We start from the raw sequence: 23,270 nt of genomic DNA on the forward strand, positions 1-23,270 counted from the left end.
GAATAGGATGGGGCTGTTTTCCCTGGCGAGTCGGGGCTGTGGGGTGACCTTAGAGGTTTATAAAATAATGAAGGATAGGATAAATAGACAAGGTCTTTTCCCTTGGGTGTGGATGTCCAGAACTAGAGGGCATAGTATAGAATACAGTTTTTAGAATCCCTACATGGGCAGCATGGTGGCTCAGTGGTTAGCACTGTTGTCTCACAGCCCCAGGTACCCGGGTTCGATTTCAGTCTCGGGCACCTGTCCGTGCGGAGTTTGCACGTTCTCCTCATGTCTGCGTAGGCTTCCTCCGGATGCTGTGGTTTCCTCCTGTGATCCAAAGATGTCTGGGTTAGGTGAATTGGCCATGCTAAATTGTCCAGTGTTAGGTGCATTAGTCAGGGTAAATGTAGAGAAATATGGGTGGGATACTGTTTGGAAATTCGGTATGGACTTGCTGGGCTGAAAGGCCTGTTTCCACACTTGGAGATTCTAAGTTCTAAGCTCTAAGTTTAGGGTGAGAGGGTAAAGATATAAAAAGATCCCAATAGTCAACTTTTTCACCTCAGGGTGGTGCCAGAGGAAGCGTGGAGGCTGGTACAATTACAGGATTTAAAAGGCATCCAGATGGGTATATGAATAGTAATGGTTTATAGGGATAAGGGCCAAGTGCTGGCAAATGGGACTAGATTAGGTTAGGATATCTGGTCGGCATGGATGAGTTGGACTGAAGGGTCTGTTTCCGTGCTGTACATCTGACTCTGACTTGGTGCTATTCTATAAATAATCATGTCCTCTGGAATGTCTCAGGTGTTGCCTGGAATGAAAAGTCTCCGTTAAGAAGAGAGACTGGATAGGCCAGATTTGTTTTCCTTGGAACAGAGGAGATCTGATTGACGTATATAAAATTGAAAGGTATAGACAGTAGATTGTAAGAATCTCTTCCCCATGGCGGATGCATCTAAGGCCAGGGGGCATAAGTTTAAGGTGAAGAGAAAGTGGTTTAGAAGAAATTTGAGAGATGTTTCTCACTCAGTGGGTGGTTGAATTATGGAATGTGCCATCTGAGATGGTGATGGAGGCAGGTACTATTGTAATATTTAAGAAGCGTCTGGATGAACGCTTAAAATGCCAGGACATAGACTATGGTCCAAGTGCAGGTAAATAGGATTAGTGTAGTTTGGCATTTGTTGGTGGGCTGCAGGGTCTGTTTCTATTCTGTGTGACAATGTAGGTATTTCAATAACTGAGGATTGTTGGGGAGGAATTTGCAGGTGGTGTTCCCATGTAATTGCGGCCGTTGTCCTTCTAATGGTAGTGGTCATAGGTTTGTAGTGGTCTTGGGAGTCCTGGTGAATTTATGCCATGTATCTTGTAGATGGCACACACTGCTGCTACTGAGCGTCAGTGGTGGAGACTGCATGTTTATGAATGTGCCATTCAAGCAGGCTCCTTTGTCCTGGATTGTGTCAAGCTTCTTGAGTGCAATTGGAGTTGTACTCATCCAGGCAAACGGGGAGAATTGCATCACACTCCTGACTTGTGCCTTGTTAATGCTGGCCAGGCTTTGGGGAGTCAGGAGGTGAGTTACTTGCAAGAATCTTAGCCCCTGACCTGCCCTTATAACCACAGTACTTAGATGATTAATTCAATTTGGATTCTGGCCAGTAGTAACTCCCAGGATGACAATAGTAGGGGATTCGATGATGATGCCAATGAATGTGATTAGATTAGATTCTCTCTCGTGATTAGATTCTCTCTTGTTGAAAATGGTTATTGTCTTGTACCTAGATATTGTCCAGGTGTTGTTGTACATGGGCACAAACTGCTTCATTATCTGAGTAGTCACAAATGGTGCTGAACATTGTGCAATCATTGGCAAACATCCCCATTTCTGACATTATGATGGAGGGAAGGTCATTAATGAAGCAGCTGAGGTTGCTTGTGTCTAGGACACTGCTCTGATAAACTCCTGGAACTGAGATGATTAACCTCCGACAGTTTTAAAGTCTTTTGCAAGACGAGAAAAATACTTTTTCACACAGTGGCTAGTCATGGTCTGGAATACATAGTCTGGAACGTCTCATCTTCACCATGGACATCCAGTCCCTGTACACCTCCATCCCCCATCACGAAGGACTCAAAGCACTCCGCTTCTTCCTTTCCCGCCGTACCACCCAGTACCCTTCCACCGACACCCTCCTTCGACTGACCGAACTGGTCCTCACCCTGAACAACTTTTCTTTCCAATCCTCCCACTTTCTCCAAACAAAAGGAATAGCCATGGGCACACGCATGGGCCCCAGCTATGCCTGCCTCTTCGTAGGGTATGTGGAACAATCCATCTTCCGCAACTACACTGGCCCCACCCCCCATCTTTTCCTTCGCTACATTGATGACTGTATCGGCGCTACCTCGTGCTCCCACGAGGAGGTTGAACAGTTCATCCACTACACTAACACCTTCCACCCCGACCTCAAATTCACCTGGACAGTCTCGGACTCCTCCCTCCCCTTCCTAGACCTTTCTGTTTCTATCTCAGGCGACCGAATCAACACGGACATCTACTACAAACCAACCGACTCCCACAGCTACCTGGACTACACCTCCTCCCATCCTGCCCCCTGTAAAAACGCCATCCCATTCTCCCAATTCCTTCATCTCCGCCGCATCTGCTCCCAGGAGGACCAGTTCAAAATACGTACAACACAGATGGCCTCCTTCTTCAAGGACCGCAATTTCCCCCCCGACGTGGTCGACGGTGCCCTCCACCGCATCTCCTCCACTTCCCGCTCCTCCGCCCTTGAGCCCCGCCCCTCCAACCGCCACCAGGACAGAACCCCACTAGTCCTCACCTACCACCCCACCAATCTCCATGTCCAGCGCATCATCCGCCGTCACTTCCGCCACCTCCAAACAGACCCCAGCACCAAGGATATCTTTCCCTCCCCTCCCCTATCAGCTTTCCGTAGAGACCACTCCCTCCGCGACTCCCTTGTCAGATCCACACCCCCCACCGACCCAACCTCCACTCCCGGCACCTTCCCTTGCAACCGCAGGAGGTGCAACACTTGCGCCCTCACTTCTCTCCAAGGCCCCAAAGGAAACTTCCATATCCGCCACAGATTCACCTGCACCTCCACCCACATCATCTACTGCATCCGCTGCAGCCGGTGTGGCCTCCTCTATATTGGGGAAACAGGCCGCCTCCTTGCGGAGCGATTCAGAGAGCACCTCTGGGCCACCCGGACGAACCAACCCAACCAACCTGTAGCACAGCATTTCAACTCCCCCTCCCACTCCACCGAGGATATGCAGGTCATTGGACTCATCCACCGCCAAACCACAACAACCCGACGGTCGGAGGAGGAGCGTCTTATCTTCCGACTGGGAACCCTCCAACCGCAGGGGATGAACTTGGACTTCACCAGTTTCTTCATCCCCCCTCCCCCCACCTTGTCTCAGCCGGATCCCTCCAGCCCGGCACCGCCTTCCTGACCTGCAGTCTTCTTCTTGACCTCTCCGCCTCCATCCTACTCCGACCTATCACCCTCACCTTGACCTCTTTCCACCTATCACATTTCCAACGCCCCTCCTCCAAGTCCCTCCTCCCTACCTTTTATCTTCTCCTGCTGAACACTCTCTGCTCATTCCTGAGGAAGGGCCTGTGCCCGAAACGTCGAATCTCCTGTTCCCTGGATGCTGCCTGACCTGCTGTGCTGTTCCAGCAATAAAGTTTCAACTTTGATCTCCAGCATCTGCAGACCTCACTTTCTCCTCTGGAATACATTGCCTGGCAATGTGGTAGAGGTAGATTTAATTAAAGCATTCGAGAGGGCATTGTTTCTATTTAAATGATCATCCAATGTGCAGGGAAAAGGCAGGTGACCGGCACTAAGTTAAAATGCTCAAATAGTCAGTGCAGATATGATGGGACAAATGGCTTCCTTCTGCACCATAACAATTCTGTGAACCTTGATCTCCACTTATTATCAACCTGAAATTGAGATGCACCCTTTTCTGCTTTACCTTAGTTTCCATCTCTTTTGTCATTGAAGGAACTCCAACTTCGTACCTTTCCAGTTTGCTGGAATGTATCTCAATTGAACTGTCTCTTCCTAAAGGCAACTCATTGTTCACTTATGGTCTTGCAAATGATTTGATTATTTCACCTCATTCCCCAGATCCAGCTATGTGTCCTCGCTTATTGGAAAAGAAAGACCGATTCTGGAAGTTTTCTGGATAATTATTAGTATCCTAGTATATTGGGGTTATTAAAGCTCTCCTATTACAGCAATTGCACAAAGATATCAGTAGGCTGAACAGTGATAAATGAATCTCCAAACTAGAGAAGTACTAGCTAATGAATTTGGAAAAGGTAACAAAGCAACCAAATATATAATAAATGGGAGGATGTGGAATAGTGTATAGGAACGGAGGACAGTGAAGTGCATGTGCAGTGATCTCTGAAGGTGTAGCAGTTGAGACGCCATATGAGATACTTGCCTTTATTAATTGAGGAATAGAACATAAGAGCTGAGGTTATGTTGGAACCATCTAAAATATTAATTAGACCATAGGTGGAGGACTGCGTGTAGGTCTGGCCACTGTTTTGTAGAAAAGATTTACTCATATGAGAGAGGATAGGGAGAAGATTTTAATGTTTTGCACGGTTCCAAAATAACCTCTTAGTGCTTATATTCTATTCCTCAATTAATGAAGTTAAAAACTCACAGCACCAGGTTATAGTCCAACAGGTTCATGTGAAAGCAGTAACTTTTGAAATACTGCCAAGTTATGATCTTAACTTTGTATACCTCAGTCCAACACTGGCAGCTCCAAATCAATTAATAAAGGCAAGTATCCTGTATGCCGCCTTATCTGCTATAACTTCAGAGATTGCTGGACATGCTGTTCACGGTCCCAGTGTTCCTTTACACTATTCCGCATCCTCCCATTTATTGCGTACTCTGTTGCCTTGTTAGCCCTCTCCAAATTCATTAGCTAACACTTCTTTAGTTTGAGATAGACCATAGACATAGGAGATGAAATTAGGCCATTCAGCCCATTGAGTCTGCTCCACCATTCAAGCATGGCTGATAGGTTTATTAACCCCATTTTCCTGCTTTCTCCAAGTAAGCTTTGATCCCCATGGCAATCAAGAACTTATCTATCTTTTGTTTGAAGTGTAGTTAATGACCTGGCCTCCATAGCCTTCTGAGACCATCAGTCGGCAAACTTGCTAATCAGACCACTTATATCTCCGTCCAAATCATTTATGTATGTGTGTGTGTGTATATATGTATGTATGGGTCCTTGTCTTTCCTGCAATGGAAACATCTTCCCAATGTCCACTCTGTACAGGCTGTTCAGTATTCTAGTTTTCAATCAGATGCCCTCTCGGCCTCCTAAACTCCAGTGAGTATAGTCCCAGAGTCCCCAAACATTCCTCATAGATGAATGACGATATTGTATTTTCCTTCCTAATTACTGACTCAACCTGCAAGTTTACCTTAAGAGAAACCTGGATTAGGACTCCCAAGTCCCTTTGCACTTCAGATCCATTTGCCTGGACTTAAGTGTTAGTTATGAGGAGTGGTTAGATTAGTTGGAATTGATGAGAGGGAACCTAATTAGGGTGTACAAACTTATGAGAGGTCCAGGTAGTGGAAAGGAAAGCCCTATTTTCCTTGGCTGAGGGGGGGGTCTATAATCATGGGACATCGAAACATAGAAAATAGGAGCAGGAGTTTACCATTCAGCCAATTGAGCTTGCCCCATCATTCAACATGATCATGGTTCGTGGGCGGCATGGTGGCACAGTGGTTAGCACTGCTGCCTCACTACTCCAGAGACCCCGGTTCAATTCCCACCTCAGGCGACTGACTGTGTGGAGTTTGCACATTCTCCCCGTGTCTGCGTGGGTTTCCTCTGGGTGCTCCGGTTTCCTCCCACAATCCAAAAATGTGCAGGTTAGGTGAATTGGCCATGCTAAATTGCCCGTAGTGTTAGGTGAAGGGGTAAATGTCGGGGAATGGGTCTGGATGGGTTACGCTTCGGCGGGTCAGTGTGGACTTGTTGGGCCGAAGGGTCTGTTTCCACACTGTAAGGATTCTAATCTAATCTCAAAATGATTGATCTAACTCAGTGCCATACTCCTGTGCTGTCACCATACCCCTTTAGGTTTTAGAAATCTTTTTTTAAAAATATGTTCAGTGACCTCACCTCCACAGCATTTTGTGGTAGAGAATTCCACAGGATCACCGGCCTCTGCGTGAAGACATTTCACCTCATCTCAGTCCCAAATGACTTAGAGATTGAGATCCAATCCTGATTTTGACCCCTTGTTCTGGGCCCCTCAACTAGGGGCAGTATCATCCCTGCATCTAGTCTGTCCAGCCCTGTCAGAATTTTATACATTTCAGTAAGATCTCCTTGCATTCTTCTGAACTCCAGTGAACACAGGCCCAGGTATGCACAGTGCTGTCGAGGCGATCTTACCATGGCCCTGCACAGCTGCCATCAGACCTCTTTGTTCCTATACTCAAATCCTTTTGTAATGAAAACCAAAATAGCATTTGCTTTCCTAACTACTTGTTTTCAGTGACTAGTGTTACATCTAGGTTGCTTATTGCATCAACATTTCCCAATCACACCTTTTTAAATAATACTATACCATTCTATGGATAACTTCACAATCTTATACTGCATCAGGCATGTATTTTCCCGTGCACTCAGTAAATCCAAATCACCCTATAGCTGCCGCCTCACCTCTCAATTTCATTTAGTTTTGTATCTCCAGCAAACTTGAAATACACAGTGAATTTCCTTTTCCCAAACTGTTGCGAGATTTAAAGTAAGCAATTTAGATGGGTTTCTTTGAGTAATCTTTTCACCCAGAGTGTTTTGAGGAATTGGAACTCATTGCCTGAAAGAATGGCAGAAACTGAAACCCTCATAACATTTAAAAAGTATTTGGATTCCCTAGGTCAAAATCCTGGAACACCCTCCCTAACAGGATTGGTAGTGTCTCTAATGGGCAAATGGACTGCAGGAGTTCAAGAAGGTAGCTCTTACCAACACCTTAAGGACAATTAGGCTTGAACAACAAATGCTGGACAAGCCAAAAAAGCCCCTGTCCATGAATGAATTTTAAAAAAAATTTGAAGTGCTGTAAACTACAAAGTTGTAGACCAGGAACTGGAAAATGGGATGCGGCTGGATGACTAATAGTTGGTCAGCGTTAGTATGATTGGCTGAATAGTCTCTTTCCTTGCTATAAATATTGCACGGCAGAAAAATCACAATAAGAAAATTGAAAAACTTGTGTGCTTATTAAAATAAATAATTCATCAGTAATGTCTCCATATTTCATCAAGTAAAGATTTAGTTCTGCAGATGAAATGCAATGTTAAAGAGTTTACATGTAATATGGGCATGGAGGTGTACAGCACGGAAACAGGCCGTCCTGTCCAACTCACTATGTTGCCCAGTTTTCCTGAACTAAACAAGTCCCATTTGTCTGTGTTTGGCCCATAACTCTCTAAACCTTTCCCATCTGTGTATCTGTTCAAATGTCTTTTAAACATAATTGTACCCATCTCTACCACTTCCTCTGGCACCTTGTTTGAAAAATGCATCACCCTATGTGAAAAAATTGCCCCACAGATCCCTCTTTAAATTTTTCTCCCCTCACCTTAAAATTGTGCTGTTTAGTTTTAGAGTGCACTACCCTGGGGAAAAAGCTTTTGGCTATTCAATTTATCCGTGCTTCTCGTGATTTTATAAACCTTTATATGATCACCCTTCAGCTTTCTACGCTCCGGGGAAAGATGTCCCAGCTTATCCAGCCTCTCCTTTAAACTCAAACCTTCCAATTTCAATAACATCCTCATAAATCTTTTTTGCACCCTTTCCAGTTAACACGGTCACCAGAATTGTATGCAGTACTCCAAATATGGCCTCGTCAATGTCTCCTACAGCTGTAACATGATGTCCCACCTGCTGTATTCAGCGTAGGAGCAAATTATTGCAGATTCTGGAATCTGTACTGACAAAGTGTCAGGTAGCATCCATGGATAGAGAGCAAGCTAGATACTCTAGATTTGAAACGTAGCTTGCTTTCTCTCCTTGAATGCTGCCTGACTTGCTGTGATTGGGTAGCATTTTTTGTATTCACTATTCTGACTGATGAAGACAAGCATTTGCCAACTGCCTCCTTCACCACCTTTACCTGTGACACCACTTTCAAGGAACTATGCACTAGCACCCCTAGGGGTGTCTGTTTGACAACATTCCCCAAGGCTCTACAATTAATTGTGCTGTCCTGGTTTGACTTACCAAAATACAGCACCTTGCATTTATCTGAATTAAACTATTTGCCATTCTTCAGCCCAGTTGATCAAGATCACTTTGTACTCTGAGATAACCTTTTCACTTCAACGATTTTTGAGTTGTCTGAAAACTTACTAACAGTGCCTCTTATACCCTCATTGAAATTGTTTGTATAAGTGATGAACAACAGTGGATCCAGAACTGAACCTTGCAACCCACGCTGGTTGCAAGATGATCATGATCAGACATCGCAAGAGATCAAGATTAACATGATCATGGCTGATCTTATCTTTGTCTCAACTCCATTCTCCTGGTGTTCCCATTAGCTCTTTATCCTGCTTTTCATAAGAAACACATCTATTTCTTTCTTTAATCTGTTGACTGATTTTGCCCCCACTGCGCTCTATCACAGTGAGTTCCAGAGATTTACTACCCTGTGAGAGAAATAGTTTCTCCTCATCTCCGTTTTGAACCGACCTCTTCTCACTCTATATCTAACCCTCTTGTTTGAGACTGTCCCATACGGGGAAATATCTGTTCAACGTTCACCTTATCAATCCCCTGACTACCTCAGTCAGATCCCCATTCTTCTGAACTCCAGTGAGTATAAGCCCAAGCTATTCAACCACTCCTCACACGCCAGTCCTGTTATCCCTTTCATATACTTGATCCTGGGGATCTACTTTTATGACTTTTAAGACCTCTTGCACCACCTCTTCTGTAATGTGGACTCTTCAAGTTATTATTAACTTCTCAGAGTTTCATAATTTCCATGTCTTTCTCCACGGTAAATGCAGATGAGAAATATTCACTTAAGATCATTCCCATCTCCTACGGTTGCACACATGATAAATCTCTTGATCTTTAAAGGACCCTATTGTCTCCTTAGTTACTCTTTTGCCCTTAATACACTTGTAGAATCTCTTTGAATTCTCCTTTACTTTGTCTGCCGAAGCTATCTCACTTCCCCTTTTTGCTGTCCTGATTTTGCTCTTAAGGTACTCCTAAAACTCTAATACTCCTTCAGGGATTGACTTGATCCGAGCTACTACTACCTGACATACGTCTCCTTTCTGTTGACCAGAGCCTCCATATCTCTAGTCATCTGGTGTTCCCCACTTCTGCCAGCCTTACCCTTCACACTAACAGAAACATGCTGGCTCTGAACTCTGTTTTGTTTTTGAAAGCCTTCCAGTAGCCAAAAGTCCTTCTGCTCTTGAACAGCCTCCCTCAATCAATTTTTGAAAGTTCCTGTTTAATACCATCAAAATTGGCCTTGCCCCAATTTAGAACTTTAACTTGTGGACAGGAGCTAACCTTTTCCACAACTATTTTAAAACTAATACAATTATGGTCACTGGTCCCAAAGTGTTCTCGTACTAACGTGTGCTGTGGTCGCATATTGTGCAGGTCCATGTGTTTGGGACAGTATTATCTGGTATATCTGGATTCGCATCACACCTGGTCAGTAATGCCCACATCCTGTGAATGAATTACAAAACAAATTCACACAGCTGGATCCCATAACAAAATCAAATGGGTCACCATGTGAGATGAATACCTACAGATTAATCTGCAGATTAACTTCCCTATATGAAAAATGGGTAATTTTCATGGCTCCTCCATGCTTGTCATTCCCCTGCAGAATTGGTCCTGGGACTTTCCACTCCTGCTGGTAGCCAGCAGTTTGTGCAAGTGTCCATGGTGTACTCGACGCTGTAAACAGCTGCCATCTCAAAACAGTTGTAAACAGAAGAATTACTGACATAAATTGGTTAGTGAATCGAAAGTGAGGACTAAAGATGCTGGAGATCAGAGATGAGAGTGTGTTGCTGGAAAAGCACAACAGGTCAGGCAGCATCCGAGGAACAGGAGATTCGACTTTGTTGATGAAGGGCTTATGCCTGAAACGTTGATTCTCCTGCTCCTAGAATGCTGCCTGATCTCCTGTGCTTTTCCAACACCACACTCTCGATACATTAGTTAATGTTCAAACTATCACCCTCAAAGTGGAAAGATGGTGACATAGTGATAATTTCACTGGTAGAACCCCAGGCAAATCTCACCATGGCAGATGAAATTTGAATTCAATATAAAAAAAATCTGGGTTAAAAAGCTAGTCTATTACTGACCATTTAACTGTCAACTGTCATAAAAACCCATCTAGTTCACCAGTGCCCTTCAGAAAAAGAAGTTGCCATCTTTATATGTGCCTGCCAACCCAGTGCAATGTGGTTGGCTGTAAAATGGCTCAGCAAGCCACCTAGTTGTATCGATCTGATGCAAAACAATGAAAGTGGATGGACCAACAAGCATCAATCCAGGCATCAGAAATGCCAACAGCAAACTCTGGTACAATTGCAACATTTAAAAAGCATCTGGATAGATCTATACAACGGAAGGGTTTAGAGGGATATGGGCCAAGCGCTGGCAAATGGGACTGGATTAGATTAGGATATCTGGTTGGCATGGACAAGTTGGACTGAAGGGTGTGTTTCTGTGCTGTACATCTCCCACTCTAAGCCCTGTTACTTTACAAAATCCTCATTAGTAACATCTGGGGACTTGTGCAAAAATTTGGGAGAACTGACCTGCAGTCTAGTTAACTAACAGCTTGCGTAATCCTACTCATGGAATCATATATTGTGGACACAGCCTCAGGCATGACCAATCCTGGGTATGCTCATCAGATCTGGCAGCATCTGAGAGAAGAAAGCAGTGTCATCATGAAGTCCAGTGACCCTTCATCAGTGTCACCAGATTTGGAATGTTAATCTTCTTTATTCTACAGACGCTGCCAGATCTGATGAGTTTTGCCAGCAATTTCTTTGTTTCAGATCTCCAGTTTCTGCATTCTTTGTTTTAATTCATCGCTGGGCACGTCCTGTCCTACCAGTAAAGCAGACCTGGCAGAACAGCTAATCCAGAAATATACAGTCTGGAGGGACTTGCCTTGGGAAATCTCAACATTTGATGCCATGAAGGTATGGCAAGGAAATCTGACAACCCCCTCCCCCTTCACCACAATCCCACGTTCCCCCCCCCCATTAGTTCGGCTGATCAATCAGTTCTCCTCCACATTGACCAGTACTTGGAGAAAGCACTGAGGGTGAGGGGGACACAATGTACTCTGGATACAAAACTTAAATATTCATCTCGGAAAGTGGCTCAGTAGTCAGCAATGCCCACATTCGATGAACGAATAATGGAAAGTAGGCTCCTAATTGACTTTTCTGCTCGATTTGTGACTGCGGCAGGTGGTGAGGGAAGACCTTACTTGAACTCATCCTCAACATTCTAGTTGTTGCAGATGCAGCTGTTCATTGCACTATTACTAGTGATCACTGCACAGTCCTTATGGAGTCAAACATCCTGCCTTCCCATTGAAGATACAGTCCCTCATATTATGTGATACTACCACCATGCTAAGTAGAACAGACTGCAAACAGATCTAGCAACTCAAAAAATGTGCATCTACGAAGTGCTTTGGATCATCGGCAGCAGCAGATTTGTACTCTGATATGGTCTACAACCTCACAGTCTGGCATGTTTTACATTCCACCATTACCATCAAGTCAGGGGATCACCTTTGGTTTATTGAAGAGTGCAGGTGGGCATGACAGGAACAGCGGCAGGCATACTTAAAAATGAATTGTCAACTTTTAAAAGCTATAACATGGGAGTAGTATGCCAAACAGCAGCAGACACACAACATACATAGAGCTTAACAATCCCAGGATTCATCAATACATTCTAAGGTCTGCAATCTCTACATCATGACGAATAATGGTGGGCAGTTAAACCAACAGAAGGAGGTGGTTTCACAACTGTCCCTATCCTCAATGATGTGGGAGCCATGCACATCAGTGCAAAAGACAATATTGAAGTATTTGTATTCATCTTCAACCAGAAGTGCTGAATGGATCATTCATTTTGTCGTCTTGATGAGGGTCCTGGCATCACTGACATGAATCTTCAATCAATTTGAATCACTCCATGAGACTTCTAGAAGCATTGAATGTCCTGGCAACATAGCAACAAAAGTATTGAAGAATTGCATTTAAGCATAGAAATTAGGAGCTGGAATAAGTCACTTAGACCTTTGAACTCGCTTCAACTTTGAATAAGATCAAGGCTGATCCAATTATTCCATATCCCTGCTACTGTCAATAACCTTTGAGCCCCTTGCTTGCCAAGTCCCTATTTCCATCTTAAAAGTATTCAAAGACTCTGCTTCCACCTTTTTTTTTGAGGAAGCAAGTTCCAAAAACACACATCCCTTTTCCATTTCATTGCCTTAAACAGTGTGCCCTAGTTCAAGATCTTCTCAAATGACGAAGCATCCTTTATACATCCAGTTTGTCAAGACCACTTGCTTCTCTGCGTCAAATCAACTCTCTTCATATTTTTCTGAACTCCAGATACAAGCCTAGCCTGTCCAAACTTTCCTCATAAGTCAACCCATCCATGCCAGGAAGTAATGTGGTAAACCCCTGAACTGTTTCTAGCACGCTTACATTTTTTCTTAAATAGAGACCAATACTGTACACAACAGATATGATCTCACTAATATCCTGTATAACTGAAGCATAACCTCCCTTGATTTGATTCCCTAAATGATCACATTAGATTAGCTTTTCTAAACAATTTCTGTAGTTGCATACTAACCTTTTACAATTCATGAACTTGGGCACCCAGATCACTCTGCATCTCAGCTCCTCAATATCCACAGTTTAGGTAATATGCTTTCTTAATTCTCTTGACCAAAATGGACAAATTCACAATTTCCCATATTATATGCTTCATAATTTACTTTCCTACAGTGGGGGGGGAAAACTGGTGAAGTCCGCATTAATGCCTGGGGTTGATGGGTTCCGCAGCAGAAGATAAGGTGTTCTTCCTCCAGATGTCAGGTGGTGAGGGAGTGGCGATGGAGGAGGCCCAGGACCTGCATGTTCTTGGTAGAGTGGGAGGGGTAGTTGAAATGTTCAGCCACTGGGCAGTGGGGTTGGTTGGTGCGGGTGTCCCGGAGATGTTCCATAAAGCGCTCTGCAAGAAGGTATCCAGTCTCCCCAGTGTAGAGAACTCTTTGGTCACCCACTCTTGAATAAAGTTAAAGTTGACTCAACAATTTGGTTAAGCATTTGGGTGCTCAGAAATTCAGTCATTATCGGCCCATTCCAGAGAACAATTTTGGAAAACCGTCGCATCATCCTCTGCCATTTCTGCCACCTGCAAATAGACCCCACCACCGAAGATATATTTCCGTTCCCACCCGTATATGCTTTCTGCAAAGACCATTCCCTCCGTGACCACCTGGTCATGTCCACACCTCCCAACAACCCACCCTCCTGTCCTGGCACCTTCCCCTGCCACCGCATGAATTGCAAAACCTGCGTCCACACCTCCCCCTTCACCTCCATCTCAGGCCCTAATATAGGAGCCTTCCACATCCATCAAAGTTTCACCTGCACTTCCACGCATCATTTATCGTATCCGTTGCTTCTGATGCATTCTCCTCTACATTGGGGAGACTGGATGTCTTCTCGCAGAGTGCTTTAGAGAACATCTCCGGGACAGCTGCACCAACCAACCCCACCATCCCGTGGCTGAACATTTCAACTCCCCCCTCCCACTCTGCAGAAGACATGCAGGTCCTGGGCCGCCTCTATTGCCACTCCCTCACTACCCGATGCCTGGAGGAAGATCGCCTCATCTTCTGCCTCTGAACACTACAACCCCAGGGCATCAATGCGAACATCACCAGTTTCCTCATTCCCCTCCCCCCACTTACCCCAGTTCCAACCTTCCAGCTCAGCACCACCCTCATGCCCTGTCCCTCCTGTCAACATTCCTTCCCACCTATCTGCTCCACTCTACTCTCCGATCTATCACCTTTACCCCCACCTCCATCCGCTTATTGCTCTCTCAAACCTCGAGGTGTAAGAATTCCTTTGACACAGAATCATAGAATCCCTACAGTGCAGTTAGGTGCCATTTGGTCCACTGACACTAAAGTATCCATCAGAAGAGCATCCCAGCAATCCTGCATTTATCATGGCTGATCTATCTAGCCTGCACATCCCTAGACACCATGGGACAACTTAGCATGGCCAGTGCACCTAAGCTGCACAACTGGAATTAATCTGTATGGTTTATGAGATACTAAATTCAGTGGTCCTCCTTGTGGTGCAGTGATAACGTCCATACCCCTGGACCATGAGGCCTAGGTTCAAGACCTGCATACTGCAAACATGTGTAATAACATCTGTGTAGGATGATCAGAGCAATAGGTTACATAAAAGAAAAATGCTGATGCACAAATTAATTTCCAAGTGATTTGCCAAACTTGTTCTCTGGAATGGGGCTATAATATCTCAGCACCCCACAAGGTGATGCTTAATCAAATTGTTGAGTCTCACAGGCAATTCCCTCTATTGGACAAAGTTTCCATTTCAACTTTAACTTTGTTCAAGAATGGGTGACCGAATGTCAGAAATGTTTTGAGACGGAGACATAAACTCTTTCTTTTAGAAAGACCTAACCATCTAAAAGGTGCAGTGCAGTTTAGCAATCTCCAAAGTCATGGCTCAGAGTCATTGAGAAAAGCTCAAGAAACAAACGGCTATGGAAGAAGAGTTTAAGGAACTCATGTTAAGAAATAAATGATTGTGATAACAGTTTCTGCATGGATCCCAGGAAGGGACATTGACGAAAGAAATTGTCTTGATTGAAAAGAATCCAATTACAGCGGTGTTACTGAACAAGGAACTTTAAAATGAAACAGGGTGATCCCTCGCTGCGGTTTGAGTATTCTTCAAATCGTTGTTTGGGGTAAAATGGAAGTATCTTTATTTTTGATATCTGTAATACTGTTTCACCTAGTTATTTTACAGTGTAAAATTTATTTTTTCCTTTAATGCATAATAAATTTTGTTCTCTTAACAAAAGAACAATGGCAGCCTCTTGTGAATATGTTTAGTGACTGACCAGCATGGTAAATGTATTGCAAAAATCAAATGTATGGTCTCTCAAGGCAGGATTCATTTTAGAACTTAACTTGTCCAATATTGTTAACAGTGTTATAACAAAGATGAGTCATCTCAGTCGCAGGTCATTACTTCAGGAGTTCCTCAATGCAGTGTTCTAAGCAAAACCGTCTTCAGAGGTCTTCATTAATAACCTCTCCTCCATCATGAAATTAGAAATGCGGACATTTTCTGATGATTGAACAAGTGTTCAGCACCATTTGTGAGTCACATACTGAAGCATCAATGTCAAATGCAGCAAGATCTGGACAATATCTGGGGTAGATTGATAAGTGGCAGTTAACTTTTGTACAGTCAATGATCATCTCCAACAAGAGACAATCTAACCATCAACCTTTGACGTTATCATTGATGAATCCCCTGCTATCAACATCCTGAAGGTTGCTATAGACAAGAAACAAAATACCATGGCTATGAGAGCAAGTCAAAGACTAGAAATCCTGCAGGGAGGAACTCACCACCTGATTCCCCCAATCCTGTCCACCATCTACAAGTCGCAAGTGAGGAGTGTAATGGAATACTCCCCACTTGATTGGATATTTGCAGCTCCAGCAGCACTCAAGAATCTTGACATCATCCAGAACAAAGTGTCTTGCTTGACTGGTACCGCATCTACAACATTCATTCCCTCTTGCCCTCAGGGTGGCATGGTGGCTCAGTGGTTAGCATTGCTACCTCACAACGCCAGGGACCCGGGTTTGATTCCACCCTAGGGTGAAATTCTCTCCACATCTGTCTGGGTTTCTTCTGGATGCTCTGATTTCTTCCCATTGTCCAGCAGTAAGTAGGTTGAGTGGATTTGTCATGGAGTAGGGATGAGGAAGGACTTGGTCTGGGTGGGATGTTCTTTGGAGCGTGGGTGTATCGATAGGCTGAATGGTCAGTTTCCATACTGTAGGGATTCTATGCTTCCATCACCGATTATTTGTAGCAGCAATACCTACCGTATGCAAGATGCACTGCATAAATTCACCAAGTCTTATTAGACAGCAACTTTCACACACACGACCACTATCACCTAAAAGGACAAGGGCAACAGATCTGAACACCATATCATCTTAGGATGCAGATAACCAGTGCACAGGGGCAGAAATCGTTAAAGCATCACAGTTTCCAAATCCTTCCTAGCAGCAATAAATGCAACTGACAATGAGTAATGGAATATTTAACTAGAAGTGGGTGAACAGTCCTCAGAGTTTAAATTATCTAAAGGAGCAGTGTGTAGTGTTATTAGATTTTCTAAAATGGCTCAAACAAATTACAAGGTCCTGGAGGAAACTTACTAAAAATTAAGGCAAGCTAATGGTGAATCTTAAATATAAAGATTGCAAAACTATTGAGTCCATGTCATTTACAATTAAAACTATTCTCTAAGTAGAAAAGCAGCTGATATTGTTCTGTAACATTTAATGGTTGCTGATACTGAATGCACAAATGAATTTCAAAGTGGTTTGCCGACATTGTTCTCTGGAATGGGTCGATAAAGACTGAATTTCTGAGCACCCAAATGTATAACCAAATTGTTGAATCAACTTTAACTTTGTTCCAGAGTGGGTGGTCAAAGAGTCAGAAATGTCTTGAGAACCCCACACAATGCTGGCCTAACAATGAAAAAATGTGAATTTGTCAAGTACAGGGTAAAATTATTTTGACATATTATTTAAACCATTGGAATTACATTTGGTCTACAAAATAAAACTCAAAGAGAATCTCCACCTAGGAATGTCTGAGAACTTCAAAAGATCCATGGGATGATAAATCGGATTGTTAATTCCTATTAAATTTGACAAAAGTCAGTGAGAAAGCTTTTGAGACCATCAATAGTGTTGCTGAAATGTGAGTTAGCAAGTCACTTTTGAAAAGATTAAATAACTCATCTCTTGAGAACTCTTAGCACTTAATGGTCTGTGTTCACCAACTGTAATAGTGGCAGATGCCTTATCTACAGGAAAGTGTGCTTCTAAGTGATTAACAGAATATTGTTACTCCCCAAAGGAGAATTAAGGAGAATTCCAAAGCATTTTTATTCTTTAATAAGTAGCAAGTGGGTAACTAGAGAAAGGATTGGTCCACTAAAGGATAACGAAGGAAGGCTGCGTGTCGAACCTGAGCAAATGGGTGAGATTCTGAATGATTACTTTGTATTAGTGTTCACTGAGGAGAGGAACATGATGAATCTTGAGATTAGAGAGAGAAGTTTTATTAGTCTGGATCACGTTGACATAAGTGGGGAAGATGTGTTGGTTAGGCTAGAGGTTATTAAGGTGGACAAATCCCCAGGACTAGATGGGATCTATCCCAGGTTGCTGAGGGAGGCGAGAGAGGAAATAGCTGGGGCCCTGACAGATATCTTTGTGGCATCCTTAAATACAGGTGAGGTGCTGGAGGACTGGAAGGTTGCTAATGTCCCCCTGTACAAGAAGGGTAGTAGGGATATTCCGGGTAACTACAGACTAGTGAGCCTGACGTCATTGGTGGGATCGTTGCTGGAGAAGGTACTGAGGGATACAATCTATTTATATTTAGAAAAAAATGGGCTTATCAGTGATAGGCAACATAGTTTTGTGCAGGGGAGATCGTGCCTTACCAACTAATAGAGTTCTTCGAGGAAGTGACCAAGTTGATAGGTGAAGGAAGGGCTGTTGATGTCATATACATGGACTTTAGTAAGGCGTTTGATAAGGTTTCCCATGGTAGACTAATGGAGAAAGTGAAGTCATATGGTGTGCAGAGTGTTCTAGTTAGGTGGATAAAGAACTGGTTGAGCAACAGGAGACAGAGTAGTAGTTGAAGGGAGTTTCTCAAAATGGAGAAAGGTGACCAGTGGTGTTCCACAGGGGTCAGTATTGGGGCCACTGTTGATTGTAATATACATAAATGATCTAGAAGAGGACACTTGGTATGATCAGCAAGTTTGCAGATGACACGAAGATTGGTGGAGTGGCAGAAAGCATATGGGACTGTCAGAGAATACAGGAGGATATAGACAGACTGGAGAGTTGGGCGGAAAAGTGGCCGATTGTTTTCAATCCAGACAAATGTGCAGTGATGCATTTAGGCAAGACTAATTCTAGAGCGAACCATACAATGATTGGAAGAGTCTTGGGAAAAGTTGATGGGCAGAGAGATCTCGGAGTGCAGGTCCCCATTGTACCCTGAATGTTGCTGCACAGGTGGATAGAGTGGTCACGAAGGCAGATATCGTATGCTTGCCTTCATTGGACAGGGTATTGAGTATAAGAGCTGGCAAGTCATGTTAAAATTGTAGAAAACATTGGTTCGGCCGCATTTAGAATACGGTGTACAGTTCTGGTCGCCACATTATCAAAAGGATGTGGACGCTTTGGAGAGGGTGCAGAGAAGGTTTACGAGGATGTTGCCTGGTATAGAAGGTGCTAACTATGAAGAGAGGTTGAGTAGGTTAGGTTTGTTTTCATTAGGATTAAGGAGATTGGGGGGACCTGATTGAGGTTTACAAGATCATGCAGGGTGTAGACAGGGTGGATAGAGACAAGCTTTTTCCCAGGGTGAAAGATTCAATAACGAGAGGTCACTCTTTCAAGGTGAGAGGTGGAAAGTTTAAGGGGGATACATGCGGCAAGTACTTCACACAGAGGGTAGTTGGTGTTTGGAATGCATTGCCAGCAGAGGTGGTAGAGGCAGGCACTGTAGATTCATTTAAGATGCATCTGGACAAATGCAGGAGTAGGTGAGGAGCAGAGGGATACAGATGCTTAGGAATTGACCAACAGATTTAGGCAGTACATTCGGATTGGTGGGCCGAAGGGCCTGTTACTGGGCTGTAAATTTTACAGCGCAGTGCAGGCCCTTTGGCTCTCGATCATTTTCTTTGTTCTTTGAGAAAAAAGCTTTAGTCATAATATGGGGACTTAACCATGTTTTAGACTTTGGAATTAGATTGTAGTTCAAAATCAAAACTAACCATCATCTGTTGGTAACCCTCCTGAATGTAAAAGAAGGTTTAAGATGTTGCCTCGACTTTAGCACTAAGGTTAAGCCTTGTATGGCACGATTCAGTCTCTGAATTGTGTACAGAGGAAGGTCTAACCTACAGCAGATGCTCTCAAGAATGACACGAGTATAGATAACACTAATTCTGTATTGGTCTTTGCTGTGGCCAGTACAGGGAACATATCAGAAATAGCTGTAAATCTGGAAATGGAAGAGAGGGAGGAACTCTGGAAAAGTATTCACCAGGAAAATGATACTGAGTAAATTGTTGGAGCTATCTACTGATAAGTTGCCAGTCCTCATTAACTTTATTCTGTGGTCTTAAAAGAAGTGACCAGTTGATGAGTTGACTATAATTTTTGAAAATGCCCTTAATTCAGGGATGGCTCCATTAGACTGGAAAATAATGGACGTAACTCCTTCATTCAAAAAGGAGGAAACTACAGGCTAGCTCGCTGCTTGGCTGTCATATGGAAGATATTATGTCTTTGTTAATAGCTTTGATAATAAGAGAATGATCAGGGAGAAGGTAGGGATCAGGAGTGATCAGGGATAGCATAAGGAACTTGTGCGTGGAGTCTGAGCAGATAGGGGAAGTCCTAAATGAGTTTTTTGCTTCGGTTTTCACCAAGGAAAGGGACCTTGTTGTAAATGAGAACTTTGAGGAGCTGGGATACAGTCTTGACCAGATCAAGATTGATGAAGTTGATGTGCTAGAAATTTTGGAAAACATTAAGATTGATAAGCATCCAGGGCCAGACCAGATTTATCCTAGGCTGCTCCGGAAGTGAGAAAGGAGGTTGTCTCCTCACACTCCACAGGAGTCATACCGGAGGGTTGGAACGAGGTAAATGATGTTCCTTTTTTCAAGAAGGGTAATAGGGAAATCCCTGACAATTACAGGCCAGTCAGTCTTGCGTCTGTGGTCAGCAAAGTTTTGGGAAGAATTCTGAGGGATAGGATTTATGAGTATTTGTCAAAACATAGTGTGATTAAAGGCAGTCAGCACAGCTTTGAGAGGGGCAGGTCATGCCTCACAAAACTTAGAGTTCTTTGAGGAGGTGTCAAGACAGATCGACGACGGTCAAGCAGAGGATGTGGTGTATATGGACTTCAGCAAGGCATTTGATAGGGTTCCCCATGGTAGGCTCATTCATAAACTCAGGAAATATGGGATACAGGGAGATTTGGCTATCGGGATTCAGAATTGGCTGGCTGACAGAAGGCAGAGAGTGGTTGTAGATGGGAAGTATTCTGCCTGGAGGTCAGCGTTGAGTGGTATCCCGCAGGGCTCTGTTCTTGGGCCTCTACTCTTTGAAGTTTTTATAAATGACTTGGATGAGGAGGTTGAGGGGTGGTTTAGTAAATTTGCAGATGACACTAAGGTTGGAGGTGTCGCCGATAGTATAGAGGGCTACTGCAGCCTGCACCATGACATAGACAGGATGCAGAGCTGGACTGAGAAATGGCAGATGGAGTTCAACCTGGATAAATGTGAAGTGATGCATTTTGGAAGGTCGAATTCAAATGCTGAATATAGGATTAAAGACGGGATTCTTGGCAGTGTGGAGGAACAGAGGGATCTGGGTGTGCAAGTACATAGATCCCTCAAAGTTGCCACCCAAGTGGATAGGGTTGTTCAGAAAGCATGTGGTGTTTTGGCTTTCATTAACAGGGGGGTTTAAGAGCTGCGATGTTTTGCTGCAGCTCTACAAGTCCCTGGTGAGACCACACTTGGAATATTGTGTCCAGTTCTGGTCACCCTGCTATAGGAAAATACAGAGTCTTTGTAGAGATGCAAAGAATGTTTAACAGGATGCTGCCTGGACTGGAGGGCTTGCCTTATGAAGAAAGGTTGAATAAGCTCGGACTTTTCTCTCTGGAGAGAGGTGACCTGATCGAGGTGTACAAAATAATGAGAGGAATAGATAGAATCAATTGCCAGAGACTTTTCCCCAGGGCAGGATTGACTGGTACGAGAAGTCATAGTTTGAAGATATTAGGAGGAAGGTATAAAGGAGTTGTCAGAGGTAGGTTCTTTACGCAGAGAGTTGTGAATGCATGGAATGTATTTCCAGCGGTGGTGGTGGAAGCAGAGTCATTAGGTACAGTTAAGGGACTGCTGGACATACACATGGATAGCAGTGAGTTGAGGGGTGTGTAGGTTAAGTTACTATATTTGACATTAGGATTAAATCTCAGCACAACATCGTGGGCCAAAGGGCCGGTTCTGTGCTGTACTTTTCTGTGTTCTATGTATTATAGACGTTGTAGGACATTTAGAAAGATTGAATGTAATTAGGTAGAATCAACAATTTTATGAAAAGGAATTCATATTCAATTTTATTTTTTTGAGGAAGTAATGTGCTGTGAATTTGAGGAACCACTGGATGTACTGTGTTTAGATTTCCAGAAGGCATTTGAAAACATCGAAGATTATTTTGGGAAATGGAAGCTAATGGTGGCAGTATAATATTATAGATTGAAGATTAGGTAAAATAAAGGACTGCAGATGCTAGAAACCTCTATTCCTGATGAAGGGCTTTTGCCTGAAACATCAATTTTCCTGCTCCTCGGATGCTGCCTGACCTGCTGTGCTTTTCCAGCACCACTCTAATCTAGATTGAAGATTGGCTAGTTAGCAAAAAAATACTATAGGTTCAAATGGACCATTTTCTGGTTGGTAAGATGTAAGAGTGGTGTGTCACAGGTATCACTGTTAGAAGCTAAACCTTTTACAACTTCTATAAATGACTTGGATGAAGGGACTGAGGCATGGTTACTAAATGTTCTGATGACATAAAGTTAGGTATGTCGTGAAGAGGATGTAAGAAGGCTAAAAGGGGATATAGATAGATTGAACTTTGAAGCTTTTGTTCACTCATGAGATGTGGCTGTTGCTGGCTGGGTCAAAATTTTTTTTAAGATTAGATTACTTAGTGCGGAAACAGGCTCTTCGGCCCAACAAGTCCACACCGACCCTCCGAAGAGCAACCCACCCAGACCCATTCCCCTACATTTACCCCTTTACCTAACACTACGAGCAATTTAGCATGGCTAATTCACCTAACCTGCACATTTTTTTTTGGACTGTGGGAGGAAACCAGAGCAAACCCATGCAGACACGGGGAGAATGTGCAAACTCCACACAGACAGTTGCCTGAGGCGGGAATTGAACTGGGTCTCTGGTGCTGTGAGGCAGCAGTGCTAACCACTGTGCCACAGTGCAGTATCTTTCTAAAAGAAAGGGTTTATGTCTCCCTGTCTCAAAACATTTCTGATATTCAGTCACCCACTCTTGAACAAAGTTAAAGTTGAAATGGAAACTTTGTCCAATAGAGGGAATTGCCTGTGAGACTCAACAATTTGATTAAGCATCACCTTGTGGGGTGCTGAGATATTATAGCCCCATTCCAGAGAACAAATTTGGCAAATCACTTGGAAATTAATTTGTGCATCAGCATTTTTCTTTTATTTAACCTATTGTTATGATCATCCTACACAGATGTTATTACACACCTTTGGTGTATGCACAAATGAGCTTCACAGGAGGCTCCCAAGCACTGAGGATGTCACCTAGACAGGGGACGAAACATTTGCAACAAAAATTTCCAGCTCGGCGAACAGAACCACAACAACGAGCACCCGAGCTACAAATCTTCACCCAAACTTTGATAAACTCTTTCTTTTAGAAAGACCTAACCATCTAAAAGGTGCAGTGCAGTTTAGCAATCTCCAAAGTCATGGCTCAGAGTCATTGAGAAAAGCTCAAGAAACAAAAGGCTATGGAAGAAAAGTTTAAGGAACTCATGTTAAGAAATAAATGATTGTGATAACAGTTTCTGCATGGATCCCAGGAAGGGACATTCACGAAAGAAATTGTCTTGATTGAAAAGAATCCAATTACAGCGGTGTTACTGAACAAGGAACTTT

The 23,270-nt window shown here is 43.5% G+C and overlaps 1 protein-coding gene across 2 annotated transcripts in view; it reads left to right on the top strand.

Moving 5' to 3' along the window:
- Window positions 1–23,270, top strand: part of LOC122561991 (importin subunit alpha-4-like) — a 138,937-nt gene that overhangs the window by 26,100 nt on the left and 89,567 nt on the right. The window lies entirely within an intron of this gene.

This window comes from Chiloscyllium plagiosum, unplaced genomic scaffold (assembly GCF_037043375.1).
Source record: "Chiloscyllium plagiosum isolate Xiang-an unplaced genomic scaffold, Cpla_swu_hap1 HiC_scaffold_11, whole genome shotgun sequence".
Lineage (NCBI taxonomy): Eukaryota > Metazoa > Chordata > Chondrichthyes > Orectolobiformes > Hemiscylliidae > Chiloscyllium > Chiloscyllium plagiosum.